This window comes from Equus asinus, chromosome 8 (genome assembly GCF_041296235.1).
Source record: "Equus asinus isolate D_3611 breed Donkey chromosome 8, EquAss-T2T_v2, whole genome shotgun sequence".
NCBI classification, from domain to species: domain Eukaryota; kingdom Metazoa; phylum Chordata; class Mammalia; order Perissodactyla; family Equidae; genus Equus; species Equus asinus.
In genome coordinates, this window is record NC_091797.1 from 61,884,150 (window position 1) to 61,906,217 (window position 22,068).

At 44.5% G+C, this 22,068-nt stretch overlaps 1 long non-coding RNA gene across 3 annotated transcripts in view; it reads left to right on the top strand.

The window, feature by feature from the left end:
* The first annotated feature begins 438 nt into the window (after positions 1 to 438).
* Positions 439 to 22,068, top strand: part of LOC106832094 (uncharacterized) — a 63,576-nt gene continuing 41,946 nt past the window's right edge. Inside the window, exons 1-2 of one of the 3 annotated variants that reach the window (XR_011505228.1) lie at positions 439 to 1,260; positions 1,334 to 1,478. This is a non-coding gene — a long non-coding RNA (uncharacterized lncRNA). The remainder of the gene's footprint in view (positions 1,261 to 1,333; positions 1,479 to 22,068) is intronic. The other 2 variants (XR_006529876.2, XR_006529878.2) reach the window with 2 other exon arrangements.

Below are 22,068 nucleotides of genomic sequence, written 5' to 3' on the forward strand. Positions count from 1 at the left end.
GGGCTGAGTGAGCAGGCAATGTTAGGGGACATTGAGAAAGTGTCTTAGGGATTTCACAGGCTGGTTGTTATTTACACTAAGTGTGAAGGTTCTGACTTATGCCCGGAAAGGAGATGAAGCTCACATGCAGGTTGGGGAGCTTGCTGTGGTGATGATTGGATTCTGTTTTGAGTTGGCTCTGTTTGCAAGTCTTGGTTCCCAGATTTGCACTTCCTCCCACCTGTTGAGCGAGGAGGTCTGGGCAAACCAGTTTGGATCAAGGAGGAGGCTTGTTGCACTCTTCACCATCAGAGAGCATTCTTGGAACAAAAGTGACAGCTCTATTACAATGTGGTTTGGGGAACGATCGTGTCCAAAATGGTTGTTGAAACGTTAAAATATAGTTTTAGTGTCAATGGCTTTTGTCGTGGAGGGGCCCAGAGAGTTCCCTGTGACCTCTGTCTGCCTCCCTGGCGTGTGGGCCCCCACTGATGACTCTGTGACCTGCGGCAAGTCAGTTAGCCTTTTGGAACCTCATTTTTTTATGGTTACAAAATGGAGATAGTCTCTGCCTCTAGGAACGTCCTGGGAATGTTGTGTGTAGAAATGAGATGGTGTTTGTGAAAACACTGGCTCTTGGAGGAAAAGTTCAAATGTCCAGGATGTTGATTGCTAAAGGCATTTAGTTGGTGTGGCAATGACTGCAAGCGCTTACTCTGCGTGTGTGTGTGTGTGCGCGTGTACTTAATGGTTAACTATCGGCCTAGAATCTGTATCTAGTTTATTTCCATGAAAATACTTTCTACGTTTATATAGACATTCTCCTATTTTACTTATGTAGACAATAGTATGTGCAGAAACTTAAGGTTAATAAAACTTCTCAAATATAAAGAGAATGGGCCAAACAAGATTTTTTTCTTTTTCAGTTAATTTTTAATGTGCTTGGAAAAGCTGCAAATTTTCAGATACAAGTTTGTGTTTTGTGTGAGAAGTGCATATCATCTCAAAAACTCTTTGAATCCCTTACCTTCCTTTTTGAAATGTTTTTTCTCCTAATGACTGACATTCTCCTGGGCAGCCAGCTTCCTTCTCCATTAGGTAGCTCCCCTTTGAAGCACTCAGGTCCTGTTTGAACTTGAAGGTTGAGTAACACCCGCTGTCCTGATGGACTCGTTTTCTGGCCAGGCTTCCTCCTGCCACAGCTGATCTGCATTTTCTCCCTTCCACTTTGGCTTTTTTGACCCTAAGAAATACTGAAGATCAGCCTGAAGGTACCTGTAGGTGAGACATGTGGAATTTTCTGATTGTTCAAGGTGTTCTATTTCTCAGGCTGACTCACATGTTTGTTTTGCAGACACGAAAGAAACTCTCAGCTCCGACAGACAGAGAGAGATTTTTCATGGGGTTTGTCTTTTTGCCTGCCTGGCTTCCTTCCTCTTTCTCTCCACCGTTTTGAAGAATGGCATGGAAGATGGAGGAATGAACTTCCACCTTAAAACGTGAGCTATGTGCTTGATGTAAGAAAGATGGAAGTTTCTAATTCTAAGCGGCTGATGCCAAGTGCAAATTATAGTTCGTGGCTAAGAAAATAGTTAAGCTCAACTTTTTTTTTTTTTAACCCTGAACTCCAATGTGCAGATTCCTAAAGGGAAGCTAAGTGCCTTTAGTCAATCTTTGGATAAAGCATATTCAAGTCAGCTCCCATTCTTCTGGTAGATGTCTTAAGGATATGTAATTGGAACCAGAGTTTTAAATTTCTGTATTCTCTTCAAATCCAAACTTGGTTTCAAATAGAAGAATGTTGGAGGTTCAATATAATGTAATTTATTTCAGACTATATGAGGTTGGAGCGTTATTTCCTGTTTGAGTGTGTCAGTTTTTGTTTTTTTAAACTTTTTATTAAGATTATGATAGTTTATCAACCTTCTGAAATTTCAGTTGTACATTATTGTTAGTCATGTTGTAGGTACACCACTTCACACTTTGTGCCCTCCCCCAACCCCTCCTTGCCCCTGGTAACCACCAATCAGTTCTCTTTGTCTCTATGTTTAACTTCCACCTATGAGTGGAGTCACACAGAGTTTGTCTTTCTCTATCTGGCTTATTTCACTTAACATAATACCCTCATGGTCCATCCATGTTGTTGTGAACGGGACGATTTTATCCTTTATGGCTGAGTAGTATTCCATTGTGTATATATATATATATATATATATATATATATATACACACACACACACCATATCTTCTTTATCCAATCATCAGTTGATGGGCATTTGGGTTGCTTCCATATCTTGGCTATTGTAAATAATGCTGTGATGAACATAGGGGTGCATGGGACTTTTGGAATTGCTGATATCAGGTTCTTAGGATAGATACCCAGTAGTGGGATGGCTGTGTCATAAGGTATTTCTATTTTTGATTTTTTGAGAAATCCCCATACTGTTTTCCATAGTGGCTACACCAGTTTGCATTCCCACCAACAGTGGATGAGGGTCCCTTTTTCTCCACAACCTTTCCAACATTTGTCACTTTTTGTTTGGATATTTTTGCCATTCTAACAGGTGTAAGGTGATATCTTAGTGTAGTTTTGATTTGCATTTCCCTGATGATCAGCAATGATGAGCATCTTTTCATGTGTCTATTGGCCATCCGTATATCTTCTTTGGAGAAATGTCTGTTCATGTCCCTGAGTGTGTCAATTTTTAAAGGCTGTGTGCCCAGTCTAGAGCGCCAACCTCCTAGTTGGTCTTCTTGATGTTAGTCCTGCTTTCTCTAGGTCATCCTTCAAACTGCTACCATGGCTATATTTCCAAAAAAACAGCTTGTCGTGTGTTTCCCTGACTAATCTTCTTTGGTGGCTCCCTGTGACCGGCTGAATCCGTTCCAGAGTCCTTTGCATGCAGTCCATTCCAACCTCACTTCTGCAGCACCTGCTGCTCGAGCTACAACGTGTCTTTCACCACACCCGCCAAGAATCCCTGCTCCTGCCTTCCTCTTAGCCTTCTGTGCTCAGTTCCAACAGCTTTCCTCTCTGAAGCCCTCTCCGTCTTCCAGATAGGAGATCTCTTGTCTGGGCTTCTGCAGCACTGTGCCTGCATGGTAGCGTTACCATCTTGACTCACAGTTCTTTGTTGATGTCTCCGTGTGCTTTACTAGACTGGCAGATTTGAGGATAAGGACGTGTCTGACTCAACTGGCTGAGGCTCTGGTTCAGAGAATATGATCAATAATTTTGTGTTGAATCAATGAATCAATGAATGCGTTGGGATACGGGAGGATTCACTGATAAATGTGAAAGTGTCTCATTAGAATGGGAGGGGCCTCAGGTACGACTGCCAAAACTTTGAGAAGAATACTTATTGATGTCAGCTGGTGCCTGACCCAATGTGTTTCTGGACTTGAGTCCTTTCAAGGAAGATTTCTTGTTGAAGATGGGTGACTGTGGACTGGAAAGCCCCTCAGTAGGGAGAGTGGGCGGGGAGAACAATGGAAGGAAGTTTGAAGCATGAAGAAAAGGGGTACCTGGAGCTGTGGGAAGACTTTGGAACACTGTGAGAATATATGGAATTTCGAGATGGAGCTGTCTGATTTTTGTGATTTTAAAAGTCAGACTAGTTACGGGAACTAGAAGATTTTCAGAAAGCAAAAGCTGTCTTCAAGTTATCTAAGGGTGATCAGGCTAGAAGACTATATGATTTTGGTCCTTGTCTTTTTCAGTTTTCCATTAGATTGTTAGCTAATTGAAGTCAAGGGCGATGTTCAAATTTTCCAATCATTTTGGTCATAAGGGTGATGCATGCTTGTAAAAATAATGCACAAATATACGGAATAAGATGAAAGTCCCCTTCGTAGGACTGCCACTAGCCTATAAGGTATGTTTGTGTGAGTTAGAAAAAGGCACTCCTGCCATCTGCCAGAAAATTGTATAACAATAAATATGCAAATCCACAATGTCTACCATATGAATGTCCTATGTTCAGTCTATATAACCACTTGCAGCCACCCTGCCTCTGCATCCCTCCATCAATCCACTGCCCTCCTCCACACAGGCACTCATGTTCATATAGAGAAAGAGGAGAATGAAGAGAGCTTTATAGTAATAGGACTATATTTTACATACTGTTGGATTGCTTGTTTTCTTCCCTTGACAATGTATTTTGGGTATAATTTTCTATCAGTTTGTATAAATTTACCTCATTCTTTTTAGTGGCTGCGTGGTATTCCATAGCAGGGCTGTACTGTATTTAACCATTCCCCTATAGAAAGACATTTGGTTTGTGTCTAAATTTTTTTGTTATTACATGCAATGATGTCACACATTCTAAAATGTGGATTCATAGACCAAGATCAAAGGGTACTAAACTTTCACATTTTGGTAGATAATGCTGTCCCCAAAAAGTTTGTCCTGAGTTACACTCCTGTTTCTCCACATCCTTGCCAACAGTTGACATTATCAATCTTTTACATTTTTACCATTTTGAGGGAGAAAAAACGGCACCTCATTTTAATTTTAATTTTCCTGATTACTAGTGAGATTGAGCATTTTTTCATATATTTATCAGCTATTTGTGTTTCTTCTCTGAAATGTATTTATCCTTTGTATTTTTTAAATGGACTTGTTTAATCTTTGCTAGGTATTGCATTGTAATCATTTATTACCTACGGTCTTGCACCACATGACGATGTTTTAGTCAATGATGGACTGCATGTACGATGGTGGTCCCATAAGATTATAATGGAGCTGAGATATTTCTATATACCTAGTGATGCTGTAGCCATCATAAAGTCACAGCACAACACATTACTCATGTTTGTGGTGATGCTGGCATAAACAAACCTGTGCTACCAGTCATATGAAGGCATAGCACGTACGATTACACACTGTACATAATACTTGATAATAAATGGCAATGTTACTGGTTATGTATTTACTATACTCTACTTTTTATCATTATTTCAGATAATAATCTAAATAAATAATCTTTCTACTTAGTTTACTGTAAAACAGTATGCCGTATTATGCCTGCAGCAACCTCATACATCTCGTGTTTGCCTCATACATGTCGTGTTTACCGTGTCTCTTGATTGCATCGTTTTCTCTTGTGCTTGATTTGATCTCCTGTTGTTTTGTTCATCATGGCCCCTAAGCATACAGAATCCATTACTAATGTTGCCAGTAAGAGGCCATGTCGAGTGATTGACCTGGAAATGAAATTGAAAGTGATTAAGGACTATGAAGGTGGAAAATCAGTGATGGTTATTGCTCACCAGTCAGGCATGTCCCATTCCTGTGAGCACAGCTACAGTCTTGAAGAACAAGAACAAAGCGACAGACGCCATTAAAAGATCTGTTTCCTTGAAGACAATGAGACTAACAAAAATTTGAGAAGGGCCTATATCAGACACGAAGAAACTTCTAATGACCTGGATTGAAGCCTAGACACAGAAGCGTATATCGCTCTCAGCATCACGATGATCACAGCCAAAGCAAAAGTCTTATTTTGATGTTGAAAGAAAAGGCTGGACCCAACTACGATGTTGAATTTACAGATAGCTCTGGGTGGTTTAAATGACTCAAGAATTGTTATTCCTTACATAATGTGAAAGTGAGTGGTGAATTTGCAAGTGCTGATGTGACAGCAGCTGAAGAATTTTTGGAAACTCTCAATAAATTGATTGTGGAAGAAAATTACTTGCCAGAGCAAATATTCAATATGGATGAAACCTCCCTATTCTGGAAATGGATGCCTGAAAGGACTTTCATCCATGAGGAGGCCAAATAAATGCCGGGTTTCAAGGCTTTTAAGGGCAGGATAACAGTCTTGTTTGGGGGCAATGTTGCAGGCTACAAATTGAAACCATTTGTGATCTGACACAGTAAGAACCTCAGGGTCTTCAAGCATATCAATAAACACACACTACCAGTGTACTACAGAAGCAATAAGAAGTCATGGATGACCCAGCTCCTCTTCCAAGATGCCCTCCTGAATTGCTATGTCAGCAAAATGGAGAAGTACTGTGTGGAGAATAGCGTACCTTTCAAGATTTTGGTTATTGTTGATAATGCTACTGGACACCCTCCTTTTAGATCTTTAGCCAAATATCAAAGCAGTGTTTCTCCCTCCAAACACCACCTCTTTGGTCCAACCAATGGATCAAGGAGTTAAGGCCTACTACCTGAGGAAGACCTTTGCTCAGGCTATTGGTGCAACTGAGCAAGACACTGAGAGGACACTGCAATTCTGGAAGGATTAAAACACCTACGACTGCATCAAGAAGCTTGCTTGGGTTTGGGATGATGTCACCAAGGAGTGTATGAACGACATCTGGAAGAGGACTCTCAAGCGGTTTGTCCATGACTTCAAAGGATGAAGAGGTTGCGAACATCAACAAGGCTGCGGCTGAGATGGCAAACAGCTTTACCCTGGGTGTGGATGAGGATGACACTGAAGAGCTCCGGGAGGTGGTTCCTTAAGGACTGACTAATGAGGAGCTGTTGGAACTAGAACAGGATTGCATAGCTGAAGAAGAGGCAAGAGAAAAGGAAACTTCAGGAGAAGAAAAACAAGAACCCCCCAAGAATATTCACAGTGAAAGTTTAGCAGAAGCTTTTGTAGACCTCAACAAGCTTCTTAAAAAGTTTGAAAACATGGACCCCAACACTGAAAGGTTTTCATTGGTAGAGAGGAATATTCATGGTGTATTATCTGCTTATAAGCAAAGCTATTATTAAAAAAAGAAACAAACCAAGCAAACCACCAGGGACATATTTCTGAAAAGAGTGACCCCTCCTCAAGAGGAGCCTCAGGCAGGTCCTTCAGGAGGCATTCCAGAAGAAGGCATTGTTATCAAAGGAGATGACAGCTCCATGTGTTATTGCCCCTGAAGGCCTTCCAGGGGGACAAGATGTGGAGGTGGACGACAGTGACATTGATGATCCTGACCCTGTGCAGGCCTAGGTTAATGTGTTTGTGTCTTAGTTTTTAACAGAAAAGTTTAAATAGTGAAAAAAAAAATTTTTTTAAATAGAGAAAAGCTTATAGAATAAAGATATAAAGAAAATATTTTTGTACAACTGTATAATATGTTTGTGTTTTAAGCTGTGTTATTACAAAAGAGCCAAAAAGTTAAAAAAATTAAAAAGTTTATAAAGTAAAAAAATTATAGGAAGCTAAGGTTGATTTATTATTGAAGAAAGAAGCTATTTTTTAATAAACTTCATGCAGCCTAAGCGTACAGCGAGTATAAAGTCTACACTAGGGAACACTAATGTCCCAGGCCTTCCTGTTCACTCACCACTCACTCACTCACTCACCCACAGCAACTTCCTGTCCTGCAGGCTCCATTCCTGGTAAGTGCCCTGTACAGGTGTGCCATTTTTTATCTTTTATATCATATTTTTACTGTACCTTTTCTATGTTTAGATACACAAGTACTTACCATTGTGTTACAATTGCCTACAGTACTCAGGACAGTAACATGCTGTGCAGGTTTGCAGCCTAGGAGCAATAGGCTAGACCATATAGCCGAGGTGTGTAGTAGGCTAGACCATCTAGGTTTGTGTAAGTGCACTCTATGATGTTTGCACAACAACAAAATCACCTGATGCTTTTCTCAGAATGTATCCCCGTTAAGCGATGCATGATTGTGTTTTGTTTTCAATATATACTCAATTCCTGTTGATTATGAATTGGAAATAAATGACAAAGGATGAGTGAGAGATAATGCAGTAAATTAGAAAGATCATAGCATTCTGCAGCAGAAAGGAGCGAAGGAGATTATGTTGTCCAAATGCCTTACTTTACAGATGAGAAAACTAATACCTCAAGAGGCAAAAGATGTCTCACAGCTGGTTAGTGACAGGTCTGGAAATTGATTCTAATTCAAGTGTTTTTCTCCTGCCTGTTGCCCCCTCAGGAGATGGTGTTTGTGAAGAATATCATTGGTTATTCTTTTCTGGGCACTGTCTTCCAAGCAAATCTTCTTTAATTGAACAGAAAGCAAATGCAAATCTGGCTATTAGAGGGAGAGTGTGACCTTTATTAGCCACATGGGAATGGCTCTCAAAAGCTCTGTCACCAGGCATAAAGCCAAGCCCGGTTTCTTAGATATATCAAGTGGGTGAAATGAGGAGGTTTTGTGGGAAAAGGGGCATCCTGTGCCAGTGAGGGAAAGGCATTCTTATTTAAGGGGGAGGAGGTGCTGCTAATAGACCCACTGCCCAGCTGTGAAGCTTCTAGTGGCTGTGCATTTTCATTTTCCAATCTTTTCAGAATCTATAGTAAAGTACCAGTAGCAATCATCTAACTCAGAAACTTCCTTCCTACAATACTTAAAAAAATACTCCACTTGATCCAGGGATGTGCTCTCCGATACCCAACGCATTTGGCTTGGAGAGAAAACTGAGTGTGGACCTTCTTTTAAAGAAAGAAAAAGAACGAAGGGTCTGGTGAAGAGTCAGTCAGTCCTCAAGCCGAGTTAGAGACCAAAGCTGGGAACTCCCAGTCCAGGACCTGAGCATGATGACGGAGAGCTTCCTCAGAGCTGGGAAAAGAAGGTGGGGCTGTCGAAGGCAGTGATGGCAACGTTCTGTGCTGTGCGCAGGGTAGGAATCTGAGGTGCGCAAGTTTTCTTGGTTCTCATACAACGTGACAAGGAAGGGAGGCGAGATGGGCAAGACCAGGAATGTTCCCGGGCCTCTTAGCAGTGCTGACCAGCGTGGCCCGGGGCTGTGCTTCCCGCACATATTCGACAGGAATTTGGGAAAGTCAAACAGAGTTATTATCTAAATACTTGTCTGCAGCACTGGGGCTGGAGGCCTCTCTGAATTCTCGGCAGATTCCAGATCCACAATCTCCCTTCCTGAAATCACGTGGCCGATAGACCCATCCCAGAGTCATTCCTTGCTATCATTAAATATCCACTTAGTGCTCATGTTTTCTCAACTATAAGATGGTGATGATGATTACTAATTGGAAGACAGTTTGCTTGTTTGAATCAGGATCCAAATAAGATTTATGTGTTTAGTGGGATTGATGGATATACTTGTCTTTTTTAATCTATAGTTTCCTCTTTTTTTTTTTTTGGCCTCTTGCAATTTTTCAATTTTGGGTTGTTTTTGAAGGAACTAGTTTATTTTTCTTGTGGAGTTTCCCACGGTCTTAATTTTGCTGATTACTTCCCCAGGGTGTTTATCATGTTGCCCTGTCACCTGTATTTCTGAACCCCTGAGTTGGTGGTGAGGTTTGACCACATACGAGTTTGATTTGTTTTGGCACACCACCTCACCTGGGAAGCAGTTTTGTCACCTCGTCGACCTCACCTGCTCCACTCCCTCTGCTCATTCTGTTTCTGCCCCTCTGGCTTTGAACATTCTAGGTGTGCTCCCTCCGCAGGGCTGTTGCACGGCTGTCCCATATGTTTTTCACCTCCTTCAAGTCTTGGTTCACATATTCTCTTCTTTTTTTTTTGGAAGAAGATTAGCCCTGAGCTAACATCCACTGCCAATCCTCCTCTTTTTGCCGAGGAAGATTGGCCCTGAGCTAACATCTGTGCCTATCTTCCTCTATTTTATATGTGGGACACTGCCTCAGCATGGCTTGATAAGTGGTGCATAGGTCTGTGCCCAGGATCTGAACCAGTGAACCCTGGGCTGCCAAAGTGGAACACGTGAACTTAACTGCTATGCCACAGATTCTCTTCTTGATGAGGCCAGCCATGGCCACCTATTGAATATATATATCCTCAGACCAGCACTCCCTTTCATAGAACAGTACCTGACACCTGGTTGTGGTCACTACCTATGCATTGGATGAATTAAAGAAAGGGGAGAACTCTTTCTCCAATTCTTACTCTACCTGTGACGGCAATGGCAATAATAGCAAACACTTACTGAATCCCACTCTGCCAGGTGTTCTATGTGCTAAATGCTTAGCATATTTCATTGTCTTAACAACATTGGGTAGGTCCTGTTCATATCATCCTCATTCTATAAACAAGCGTGGTGGGTAAGGAGGTGTGCTGCCCAGGTCCTCCTTCAAGGAAAGGTTTGTAGCTCTAGTGGTGGGAGTGATGTCAGCAGAGCGCCTCCAGCAGGCAGCCTCTTGTTCAATGTCATGTGTATCCTGGGCTGTCTGCTTCAATGATGGATCCAGGCAGGAATTTAAAGGCTTGGCCACCCGGGCCAAGAAGGTCCAGTCTGATGGACCACATATGCTCCAAATTTCCCCACGGGGTTGGCTGAAGCTTTGTTGCAGTTCAGCTTCTCCCTCTGCCCAATCTTGATTCCTCCACCCTCCCTGTCTGCAGGCATTGATTCCCAATAAATACCCTGCAAGCCAAACTCCATCTCCGCATCTTCATCCTGGAAACCCCAACTTGTGACACCCAGGAAACGAAAGTTTACAGAGTTAGGTAACCTCCCAAGGTCACAGTCTAGTGGGTGGTAGAGCAGGGATTTCACTGAGCTGTGGTCTCTTTGATGTGATGTGCTGTTTCTAGAAGCACCACACACCTCCCAGAACCCTGAATGTGGGAAGGACCCAGCCCTGTGATTCAGCTCTGTTCTGGTTTTCAGCTGTTTCAGTTAGGCAGCCTATCAACATTTAACACGTTTCTATAGGAAACTGGTTCTTAGTCACAAATGGCGAACTACATGGCATCATAGGAAGACAGCTGTCGATTTCCTCTCCAATAACGAGGAAAAGGTTCCGTGAGGAGCTCAGAGTTGTGACAGCTCAAAGGAGTGCAGTGTTGGCTGGGAGTCAGGGACAGGAAGTGGGCTGAGCTGAGATGAGGGGTGGTAGGGTGCCAGAAGGGCAGGGAGGGGCATCTCTGTGGAGAACCTGGAAAGCTCGCAGAGGACTCAATCGTTGGGCCACTGGGAGCCTCTGAGCTTCTTATAGAGGGAGTGACCTGATGAGAGTGATGGTTTAGCAAGTTAAGCACGATGCCGGGAGTGGACTGCAGAGGGGAGGACTGTGGGCAGGGAGACAGGCCAGGACAAGAGGGGAGTGGCTGTGGGCTTGGACTGGGCTGGGGACATCAGAGATGCAGAGACAGGAACGAAGTAAAGAGACACCATCAGAGGAAAAACAACATGGCTTTGGATGTGGGGGACAAAGAAGGAAGAAGCAAATTAAAGATGAATTTCATGCCATGAAACTTGAAAACGTGTTTAATTTTAGTAGTAATTGAGGAGACATAAATCAACACAACCCTTAGTTTCCATTTGCACCTAACAGAGTGACATTCTCATTGCTTCAGTGACAGTGCCTGAGGTTTTGAAGGGTTTGGGGAAATGAACATTGTCATTCTCTCCAGTAGGATCAGTACAAACTCTTTAGACAACCATTCCACAATTCTTCTTATTTTTGCTGGGGAAGATTTGCCCAGAACTAACATCTGTTGCCAATCTTCCTCTCTCTCTTTTTTTCCCTCCCCAAAGCCCCAGTACACAGTTGTATATTCTAGTTGTAAGTCCCTCTGTGTGAGCTGCCGCCACAGCATGGCTACTGACAGACAAGTTGGGTGATTCCATGCCTGGGAACTGAACCCAAGCAGCTGAAGTGGGGTGTGGGGGGGGGGGGAGGTAAAAGGGATCACATTTCCTAAGGCGGGAGTCCTGGTGAGCCCCTGCTTTCATCTTCAGAGCTCTTGGTGGTCTCCAGACCGTACAAAACTTCATCTTATCTCCTGGCACCACAGGTGGGTCCCTCCCCTGTGTCCCATAACACTGATTAGTTTTTTTTGTGTGTTAAGCCACTGGCAGCACTTGGTAATCGGGTTACGTTTTGTCCTTCCCCTTTAGACTTTGGCGTCCTCAGGTCAGGGGCTGTGCTGTGATTCTCTTGCCCAGCAGGGAAAAGGCATCGATCACATATTTGACGAGAAAATGATTGAAATAAGTAGTGGGCAATGACTTATTTGCAAGTCTGGCTTCTAGAATTCAACAACACCTGCATCCTGCAGGTATGTGTGCGTGAGGGTGTGGCACAGGGCAGCTTATCCAAGCTCCCCAATGACGCCTAGAGCAAGAGTTCCTGATTCCTTTGTTCAGCTACAGGGGCCAGCCCGTGGGCTTTTCTCTATGTTTCCTTAAGGAGTATGTATGTTCTTCTGTTACTGTCTGGCCTCTGCTTCAGGTCCAGGCGGAACTCCCTTCCAGCTCATTTGCCATGGAAGGGGCAAGATCCCTCAGATGCCCAGTCTTAGGGCAGGTGTTTCCCAGGTGGGGCACAACCAACCCTTTCTTCCTTCTTTGGCCTCCTGTGGCATATTTGGGCTCCTCTTTGATCTATTGTCTCATGGATGCTGGAGGTCCCTTCAGGAATCCTCTCTTGTTTACCTAATAGCAATTAACAACAAAGCGCCTTTTATCTGAGTTCTCCAGCATTGAGCAGAGTCTGAAGGTGGTGGTGTGACTGCCTCAGAGAGATGGTGGGAGAGGCTTTCTGCCTTAGAGAGCAGGGTGTCAGCCTGTTGAGGAAATGGAGATCCAGTTGCCTGTGGATCTTCGAGGAAAGAAAGCGGGACAGGTTGGAGGGAGGATGAGACCCAGGGACGATTTGGCGTCCAGGTGGAGGGCTTTGTCTATGTGGAAGGTCAAAAGTCCACATCAATGAACATTTATTGAACTCTGGTCAAGCGAAAGCCACAGGGCACAGTGATGGGAGCCAAAAGGAGAAGCAGGCTAGGGGACGGGGATGGGAACGGGAGATCAGTGGATAAGGTTGGGGCAGGGAGTGGAGAGGCAGAGAGGGACAGGTCGAGAGAGAGATGAGGCAAACAGTGTGGCAGCTAAGTTCCCCAGGAGGCACTAGAATGGAGGTGATGGAACTTCAGGGTGGTTGGCTTGTCGAGTGTCCGCTGCTGGGCCCGCATTAGAGTCACCTGGGGAATTTAAAAACATACTGATCTTGGACCCTTTTCCAAGATAGCCTAATTGAATTGGCCTGGGGTTGGCCCAGGTGGTTCTAACGTGCCAGCTGGTTAGGAACGACTACCTCAGACTTAGGAAAGGGGCCAGTGTTTCTTCTGGAGGTGGGGAAGAGCGTTCTGTTGAGAGGAAGAGAAGGCTGACAGAGAAACTTGAAGATGGTAATACTTAAATAAAATCTTGTATTTTCCTGGTTCTTTCAATCACACTTCCTCAACTCTAAAGTGAAGATGAACCTCCTGGGGGTCTTGCTAAAATACAGGTTCTGATTCAGCAGGGCTGGGGAGGGCCTGGGAGTCTGCATTTCTCACACCCTCCCAGGGGATATTGCTGCTGTTGGACCACACTTGATTAGTAGGGCTTCAAGTTTACCAAGCACTTTCATGTCGACCATTTTGTTTTGCATATGACTTATGATGTGGCCCATATGAGGTAGGTCTTCCCATCCTGATTATGCAGATGGGGAAATGGAGGAGCAGAGCATGGCCCTGGGCGGCGATGTTTGGTGATCTTTTTGAGCACTGGGCCAGTCACTTTACTGCTGCTCACTTAACCATTTCCTCAGATCACACACCAGTAAGTGGTGAGCCCGGGTCTTCTGACTCCAAGTGTGGAGGCCGTTCTTCTGGCCCTCATCAGCCTTTTCGAGGGCAAGACTGAAAGGGAGAGTGAGTGGGATGGAGCTTAGGGAGAAAGAAGGTATCTGGAGCTGCTGTTATAGGAAACCAGCGAAGGGATAGGGAAGAGGCTGAGCAGGGGCAGAGCTGCTGTTGCTGGCCGTCACAAGTCGGCAGGGGATCAGATCCTTCTGTTCCAGTGAGGCGTGTCTCTGTGCCCTGAATGGAAGCCGAAAAGGCGCATGGGTGGACTTCCTGCAGTCGGGGAGATGAGACAGTTTGTAATCTAGGTCCGTGGTTCTCAAACCCGAGCAGCAGAATCACCTGCAGGCTGTGACACAGAGCTGGGCCCCGCTCCCAGAGTTTCTGACTCAGGAGGTCTGGGGTAGGGCCTGAGAATATGCATCTCTAACAAGATCTCAGGTGATGCTGATGCTGCCGGTCCAGGGGCCTCACTTTGAGAACCACTGGTCTACTCCCTGGCCACAGAGCCCCTGCAAGACGAGGAGGTCAGTTAGAGCCAGGGCTGGTGATTCACGTGCCTTTTAGTGATGAAGTTGAGGGTGTGAAAGTTTAAAGGAGGAGAAAGGTGACAGTTTGATGGATTCAACGTGGTATAAATTGGCAAAGTTTGACCCCACGTCCTTTTACATACCTGTTGAATCCATTGGAAGTGGAAGAAGTTGCCTGGTCTCTGAGTGATGGTGCTGACCCCAGGGAAATTAAATTTTTCTGGGGAAAGTTCAGCTTCTGTAAAAGTGGAGAAAAAGAGGGATGCAGAGAGATGATAACAAGGTTTTGGAGTTCGCCCTGATGGAGCAGGGGCTCCTGTCAAAGGAAGCGGCTACAGAAGAGCTTGCCTACACCAGGGCCTTGTGGATCTGAGGTGCAAGATGGGAGCTCTAGAGAGGGCAGGAGGAAAGATAAGATGGGAAGGAGACACGTGGAGCATGACGTCAGCCTGGATGGAGCGGGGGCACTGACAGGTAGATAGCAAGTCATCATAAATGTCCTACCACCTTCCCTTTGCATGCTACTGTTGCTCTTCCAAACAGCTTGCCCTTCCCTGATCTCGTTTGATCCTCCCAGCATCCCTGTGAGTATGTGGAGCAGGTACGAGACCTTTCAGTTTATGGATGAGGAAATAACCACAGAGAAATTTACACACTTGCCTGAAGAGGCTGGGACAGCTGCTGAGCTCAGGTCTTCCCATTCTGGGGCCTGTGCTGTTTCTGGGGGCTGGTGAGGGCCACGGGCTGCTGTGCCCCGAAGACAGGCGTGGGCGTGACTCAGCAGACACAGGGGGATGGGGGGACCTGAATGTGGCTCAGGGGTGGACTCTGGTCCCTGGAAGAGATCCTTGCTGAGTTAGTTCGGGTATTCAGGTGGTGAAGAGTGGAGTCCAAGTTGGTTGGCCCGGGTGATGGGGTTTGGTGGAGGGATACCCAGAGAATGAAGGGAGGTGGGAAATGCTCCCATAGGCCTTGTGGAGAACAGAAAGGCTGTTCAAGGTCTAGTGTTACTTTTACAACCAGTTGTTCTCTCCTCAAAAACGGGGAGGGGGCTGGGAGCCCGGCTCCCTGCACTGATTTCCCACCGTGATGGCACTTCTGCCCTCTCTGCCTCTGCTCTCCTGCTGCCTCAGACTTTCTCTTCTCGCTGCCACCTCATGGCTCCTGCTTACAGCCATTATTTTATTGCCTTCTCCTTCCTGTTACTGCTCCACTCCCAGTTGATTCTATGTGTGTTATATTTAGAAATCCTTAAGAATAAAGACCTAGTTTGAGAATGGGCAGGGCGGTGGGGTCACAAGCCACCTTTCAGGCTGGTTTATAGGTGGCTACTTTTGGGTAAGGTCTGACACCTGCTCCAATGAGCCGAGGCTGGGGTGGCAGGTGGTACAGTGCAGAGCAGGTGTCCAGGGATGCCTGAGGGCATGGCAGGCCCTCAGAGTAGCATGCCCTATACCTTGCAAAAGCACAGCAGAGCCCTGCCCAAGAGGGATTTGAGAACTGGGATACTAAGCAGATTTCCAGAAATTTCTAGGATTTCCAGACAAAAGGAATGAGATGAGATTTCATTTTCCAGAACTGAAGCGTAGGGTAGGGGTGTGGTATCTGGAGCAACCCACAAGACCACAGCTGGGGGAAATATTGGACAGAGTCGGATGAGGTAGTGGGAGATGATAAGTGTCAGAGAGTTGGGCTAATGGTCCATAAACCCGTCTTGCCTGGGTTCGGTCCCAATCTTGGATACTACTAAAGCCAGGTGGGGAGTGCAGGTAAGGGTCTGCGAGCTTCAGCTAGGAGAATAGGCAGGCTAGGGACAGAGTTGGACTGACCAAGGCCACAGTGGACAAGTACAGACAGACCCACTTGCAGCAACCGACGAAAACCCCATGTCCGTGTGGAAAAGGGGACTTTATACAAAACGCACACTGTTGGGACCTGTTCTCAAATGAAGAGAATTCCCTTCTTCCTCATAAACTCCTAGGTGCTGGCAAACGCACCTTATCTATGAACATATTCCTAAAGCCACTCCCAAGGAGAGCCCTACTCCAGGGGTTTAACTAGGTTTCGTGGTCAGAAGTCATAGCATACTGATATAAGGAGGGGTGGCAATGGGTGGTGAGTCCCCTGAGAATATTCCAGCAGAGGCTGAAGGGTCACTGGCCAGCTCTCTGCTCAGGGGCTGTAGGCATTTGTGTGAGGCAGAAGTGGGGGTTGGACCTGTGGGTCTTTGAGGACCCTCCTCACTCTGACACTGTATAGCTTACAGGCCCTGGGCTCTGACTCTGCCAGACCTACGGTTCATCGGGCTGCCCCCTCCCCTCCTTCAATGAGCAGGAGGAGCCTTCAAGAGACAGTCCTGTTCAGTTCCCTGCTGTCCTGCAGGTAAATGGCATCTCACTCAGGATGCGTAATTGTCTGGATGAAACATAATTCAAAGCAAATACAAAAAGAACAAAATATATGTGTATGTTATAGCTATTTCTCATATAGCCTCTCCTGCTAAAGGGAACGGAAGTCAAAGCAAATGTATTCTTTTACAGTCCCTTTGAGGGGAACAACTGATGTGGCCTTCTGTCTTCCACCTGGGCAGCATGAACACCTAATCACGTCCCCCCAGCCAAAAAAAAAGAAAGAAAAGGAAAGAAAAAAGTCTCTTTATCCCATATTGGTACTGCTGTCATGGTGAATCATTTCCTGCCCTGGGTTGTAGTCTTTTGTGTCCTTGTCTAGATGGTGGTTCTCTAAGCAGGGTCCATGACTTTTGATAATTGCATTTGTCCCTCTCTTTCCACAGGCTGCACCTTCTGTATCCATCATATCCGTGGACCCTCACACTTCGTGGGGGAGGTGACGTGAGCGTTCCCTTTACATATTCATTTCGTAGGCGAGGACAACAGCAGCACAATAGTGGCTTCTCGTAATGTAGACCGGCTTCGAAGCCCCACTCTGCTCGCTCCTCCCTCTGTGGCCTTATGCAGGGTATTCCATCTCTCCAAGCCTTGGTTTTTCCATTTATGAAAAGAAGGTAACATTTACCTCATGAAATTACTGTGAGGCTTGAGATAGTTGCCCTATGTAAAGCTTTTAGCACAGTACCTTTCACATAGCAAATGTTCAGTAAATGTTAGGTATGATTACTGTGAGCAGAAAGCCTGAGTCTTGCTCCTGTGTCATATTATTCATTATTACTTACTGAGCAATTACTATATGCTAAGCCTTGTGTTAAGGCTTTGCCCAAGTTAATCTTCACAAAACTCTGTGAGTCTTTTTTTCTCCTATTTTAGAAATGAGGAAATGGAGACCCAGAGAAGTTCTTAACTGAGGTCATGCCTCTGTCAAGTGACCAGCCAATATTTAAATCTATGTCTTGCTGACATTTGTGCTTGTGCTTGTCATCCTCATGCTAAGTTGTCTCCCCAGGTTCTTCATGCTCTCCTCCCCACAGGGCCTGAGCTTGGTTCTAGATTCAAGGATAGACAAAAATGACCTTTAGGCTCTGCCCAAGTTAATTGGACAAATGTTCACAGTTTGGTTTACTTGCAATTCACCCAAGAGTGCAAAGAAATATGAGTTATGGCTGCAAAAGAGTCAGTGGACAAGCCCCCAGGGCCTTCCTCCCCAAGATCTGTGGTCATTTCATTCCACGTTTACATGTGTTGTATGTAGGAATCGTGAAGGGAGAGATTTGATGGGAGGCGAAAAGAATTATAGACCCTGACCAGAAGTGACTTCGCTCAAAAGCCCTGTGTTTAGAGACCTGAAGGAAGCAAAGATTAATAATATTGACTACTTATTAGGTATTCTGCCAGATGCAGGCAACGTTTTTCCTTATCAGATCCTCCCAAAGTTGCAATGATAGTGACCCACTGTTGGATGCAGGGTGTGTTATAATTACCGGGGCGATTGAAAAGTATGGTGGTTGTGTCAGCTGCAGGTTGTGTCACCCCAGCAGGGCTCTGCGAAGGGGTGGAGATGGGGAGAATGCAGCCTCACCCCCACCCGACAGACCGCTCCTGTTGAGAACTCTGCCCTATGAAATCGCAATTCTCTCCCTCACTTGAAGTCTGAGAGTACAGGGTCCAGAAACTGTTGTAGCCCAAGATCACAGAATGAATTCCATGGCAGAGTTAGGATTAAAACGCTCTTCTGTCTAGTTTTTCTCACCACCACACACTGCCATATACCGTTTCATGAACTGAAACTTACAGAGAAGCAGATTTAGTTTTAACTTTACTGTTGACCCTCCCTGAGTCTTACCTTCTCAGTCTCTTGATGCTTCTCTCTCATCTGCAGGAAGCTTATCTTGCCCTGGTCCATTCTCTCAGACTGAAGTGGGAGGGCTTAAAGAGCAATAGACCCGTGTCTTCTGAAGATTCTTGGGGTCAAAGGCTGTATTTAATACAGAATGAGCTTGCTATCCTGAAAACATTTGAATCAATTATGTGCAAACATATTTTTGGCCACAGGCAAAAATGATGGGAGTTGGGAAATTAACTTAGCGTAGAAGCCAATCAGATTTGTACAATACGTAATCTGGCTTCAGGACTGCAAACTTTGGGATGGAAATAGTGAAGTGGTTGAATGTACTTAGTTTCTTATGCTCTCATTGAGATGTTTGGCAGCCTGTGAGCCAAACCTGAGCTGGATGATTAATCTTGTTTTCTCAGTGTACGGCTTTGCTCGCACACATCCTTAGCATGGAGTAGATGCTCAAGTAGTACTTGTTGAATTCATGAAAAATGTGGCCTTGCCTGCTTTCTTTTTTATTGTTCTAAAATATACATAACATAAAATTTACCATTTTAACCGTATTTAAGTATACGCCTCAGTGACATTAAGTACGTTCACGTTGTTATGCAACCATCACTTCCATCCATCTCCAGAACTTTTTCATCTTCCCAAACTGCAGCTCTGTCCCCATTAAACATTAACTGCCCATTACCCCCTCCCCCCGGCCCCTGGCATCACCATTCTACTTTCTGTCTCTGTGAATGTGACTACTCTAGGAACCACGTGTTCGTGCAATCGTATAGTACTTGTCCTTTTGTGACTGGCTTCTTTCACTGAGCATGATATCCTCAAGGTTCATCCATGTTGTAGAATGTGTCAGCATTTCCTTCCTTGTTAAGGCTGCATACTACTCCGTTTGTTCATATACATCATGTTTTGTTTATCCACTCATAAGTTGATGGATGCTCAGGTTTTTCCACTTTTTGGCTGTTGTCAATAGTGCTGCTATCACTTTTAGCTTATGGATGAGGGCCCTGTTGTTTCTGTCCAAGCCTCCACTTTCAATGTTGACTGCTTATCCTGTGTCATCTTTAGCACTGAGAATGAAAACACTTTCCAGTTTCCCGGAATAGTGTTTTGGAGTCCTCTTTCAATACTGTATTGTAAAGCCGAGCAAAAATGATGGAAAGATGTTTCTGACAACAAACTCGTGGAAAAGCTACTTTGCTTCCTCCTTGAATCTTGCTATTAAATTGCCACTTTTAATCCTATTTCAGTGCACATTGAGCCGTCCATCTTTCTGTTTACTTGCCAACATGTGGTTTGCAGGGGAGTCTGTGGAGGGAGGAGCCACCCCCTCCAGCCCGATGCTGGGGCTCCTGGCTCTTCTACTCCTTTATAACATTCTGCATGTGTTCACTTGATGCTGACAGCTGCCCTGCTCCATCACGCTGTCACTTCCTTCCCTGTATTTCATGTTGAGCTTCCAAAGCCCCAAGCAGCCACCTGGTTGAGAAGTCATTTAAAAAAAATCGGCCCTCAAAGAATAGCTCTGTTCTATTCCACTCACTCTAAAAAGTTAACTTCATTCAGGTCTCAACCATAACGGCTCAGGAACCCTCCCATCTGGGTATCTTTCTGCATTTCAGGTTCCCGGAGCCCCACACTCTCAGTTTAGGAGGGGGGTGGGGGTGGCCTGCCTGGTGCTTCTTCATGCTAAAGTGATTCTGGGTCTCAAAAGGCCTCATAAATCTGCTTCCCAGATGGGAGTCTTCATAAAAGGCTTGTCTCTGTGTGCAAGTCTCAAATTTCCTTCAATTTAAATTCAACAAATTAATAATCAAATGGATGCGGTCAATTGCAATAGCAAAAAATTAGTTTTTAAAAAGTGAGTGCTCTTGTGCATTCTGAGCTCCCTCCTTAGTTTATGAGTAGCCAAGTTTGTAGCAGGTTAACCTCTGAGGCAAGTCCTCAGAAACGGAAACCAAGGATAGGCCGAAGGCCATTAACCACCGCTCAGCTTTGAGTAAGCAAAATGTCACCCAGTCTCAGCATTTTAATTATTTATTTCTTAAAAGGAATTTTATAACACAAGTTGGAGTTTATTGGAGGTTGTTTATAAGAGCCTAAGATTTAATTTTTCTTTAAAGGGAAAATTAAGGGAAAGGTAGACCCAGGGATGAAAGGCACGGGACGCATGGTGTGACGTCGGGAGGGAAGAACAGGGTCTCAGGTGCTGGCTGCGGATCTCCCTCCCGCCCTGCAGACCCAGGGAGGCGTTGGTTGTGTGTTTGGGCTGGTGGCCTGGTGCTGTGTCATGCCATAGGACACTGACTAATGACACTACACAGGCAGCAAGCTTCACTGTCCTCTACATCAGAAGGCCCGAGCAACTTACCGGCTTTCCTTCCCTCCCTCTCCCTGCGGGGGCAGCTGGGGAGGAGGCTCCCTCTGCCAAGCACCGCGGCTCTGCTTCCCGGATGTAAAAAACGTGCAGTCCTCTTTCTACCTGGTGCACAATTCTCTCCGCCTTCTACGATTTTTTTATTATTATAAAAGTACCACGTGTTGATTGAAACAATTTTAAACAATACAGAACAGCATAAAGGAAAAACTTAATCCTCTCCCTTCCTTCCGGCTTCTCCCCATCATCACAGAATTGGATGTGAATCCTTTTGTTTCCCTATTTTATAGAAACGCAAATCGTATGTCAGATTGCTTTATATTAACGAAGTGGAATTGTATTGTATCTATTATTTTGCAATCTGTTTTTTACTTAACAATATATCATGGATATCTTCCCAGATCAATGTATTAAGACTGAAATCATTTGAGCTCCATAATATACACACAAAATTGCTATAATTTCTTCAATCCTATGGATAGACTTTCCAATTGTTTTTAGTTTTTTTACCATTATAAATAATACTTAACTGAAATCCTGTGTATATAAGTACTGAAGCTTTTACTTCTGTAGAATAGGTAACTTGCAGTGGGATGGCTGGTATGCCTCCTTTTAATTTTAATGTACGCTGAAACTGTTTTTTAAATTTTTTAAATTTTTCCTTTTTCTCCCCGGAGCCCCCCAGTACATAGTTGTATGTTCTTCGTTGTGGGTCCTTCTAGTTGTGGCATGTGGGACGCTGCCTCAGCGTGGTTTGATGAGCAGTGCTATGTCCGTGCCCAGGATTCGAACCAACGAAACACTGGGCCACCTGCAGTGGAGCGCACGAACTTAACCACTCAGCCACGGGACCAGCCTCTGAAACCGTTTAATTTACAAAAAATGGAGCAAATCACACTGCCACCAGTGTGTGAGGGAGTCCATTTCTCTACATTCTCACAAAGACTGGACACTGTCCGTGTTCCAACTTTTTGTCAAAGATATCTCATTATTGTTTTAATTTCTGATTCTCTGATCAGTAGTGAAATTGACCAATTTTTCATAAACTTATTGGTCATTTGCATTTCCTTTTTTGTGAATTGCTGGTCTATACATTATTTCTCACATATTTTTAGGTTGTTCCTCTTTTTATTATTAATTTATAGGATTAAAAAATATTGAGGTTATTAACCCTAAGGCTGTCATAATGATACAGATATTTTCTTCCAGTTTATTGCTCATTTGATGACTTAGTGGTGTCTTTTGTCATGCAGACACCACGGTAAAATTTTCTTGTAGTAAATCTCTCAATCTTTCGTTTTTTGGATTTTGAGATTTTTGTTTTGTTTAATATCTTCTCTATCTCAAGCAAATATTTTTTTCTAATATTTTATTCTAAAGCTTTTA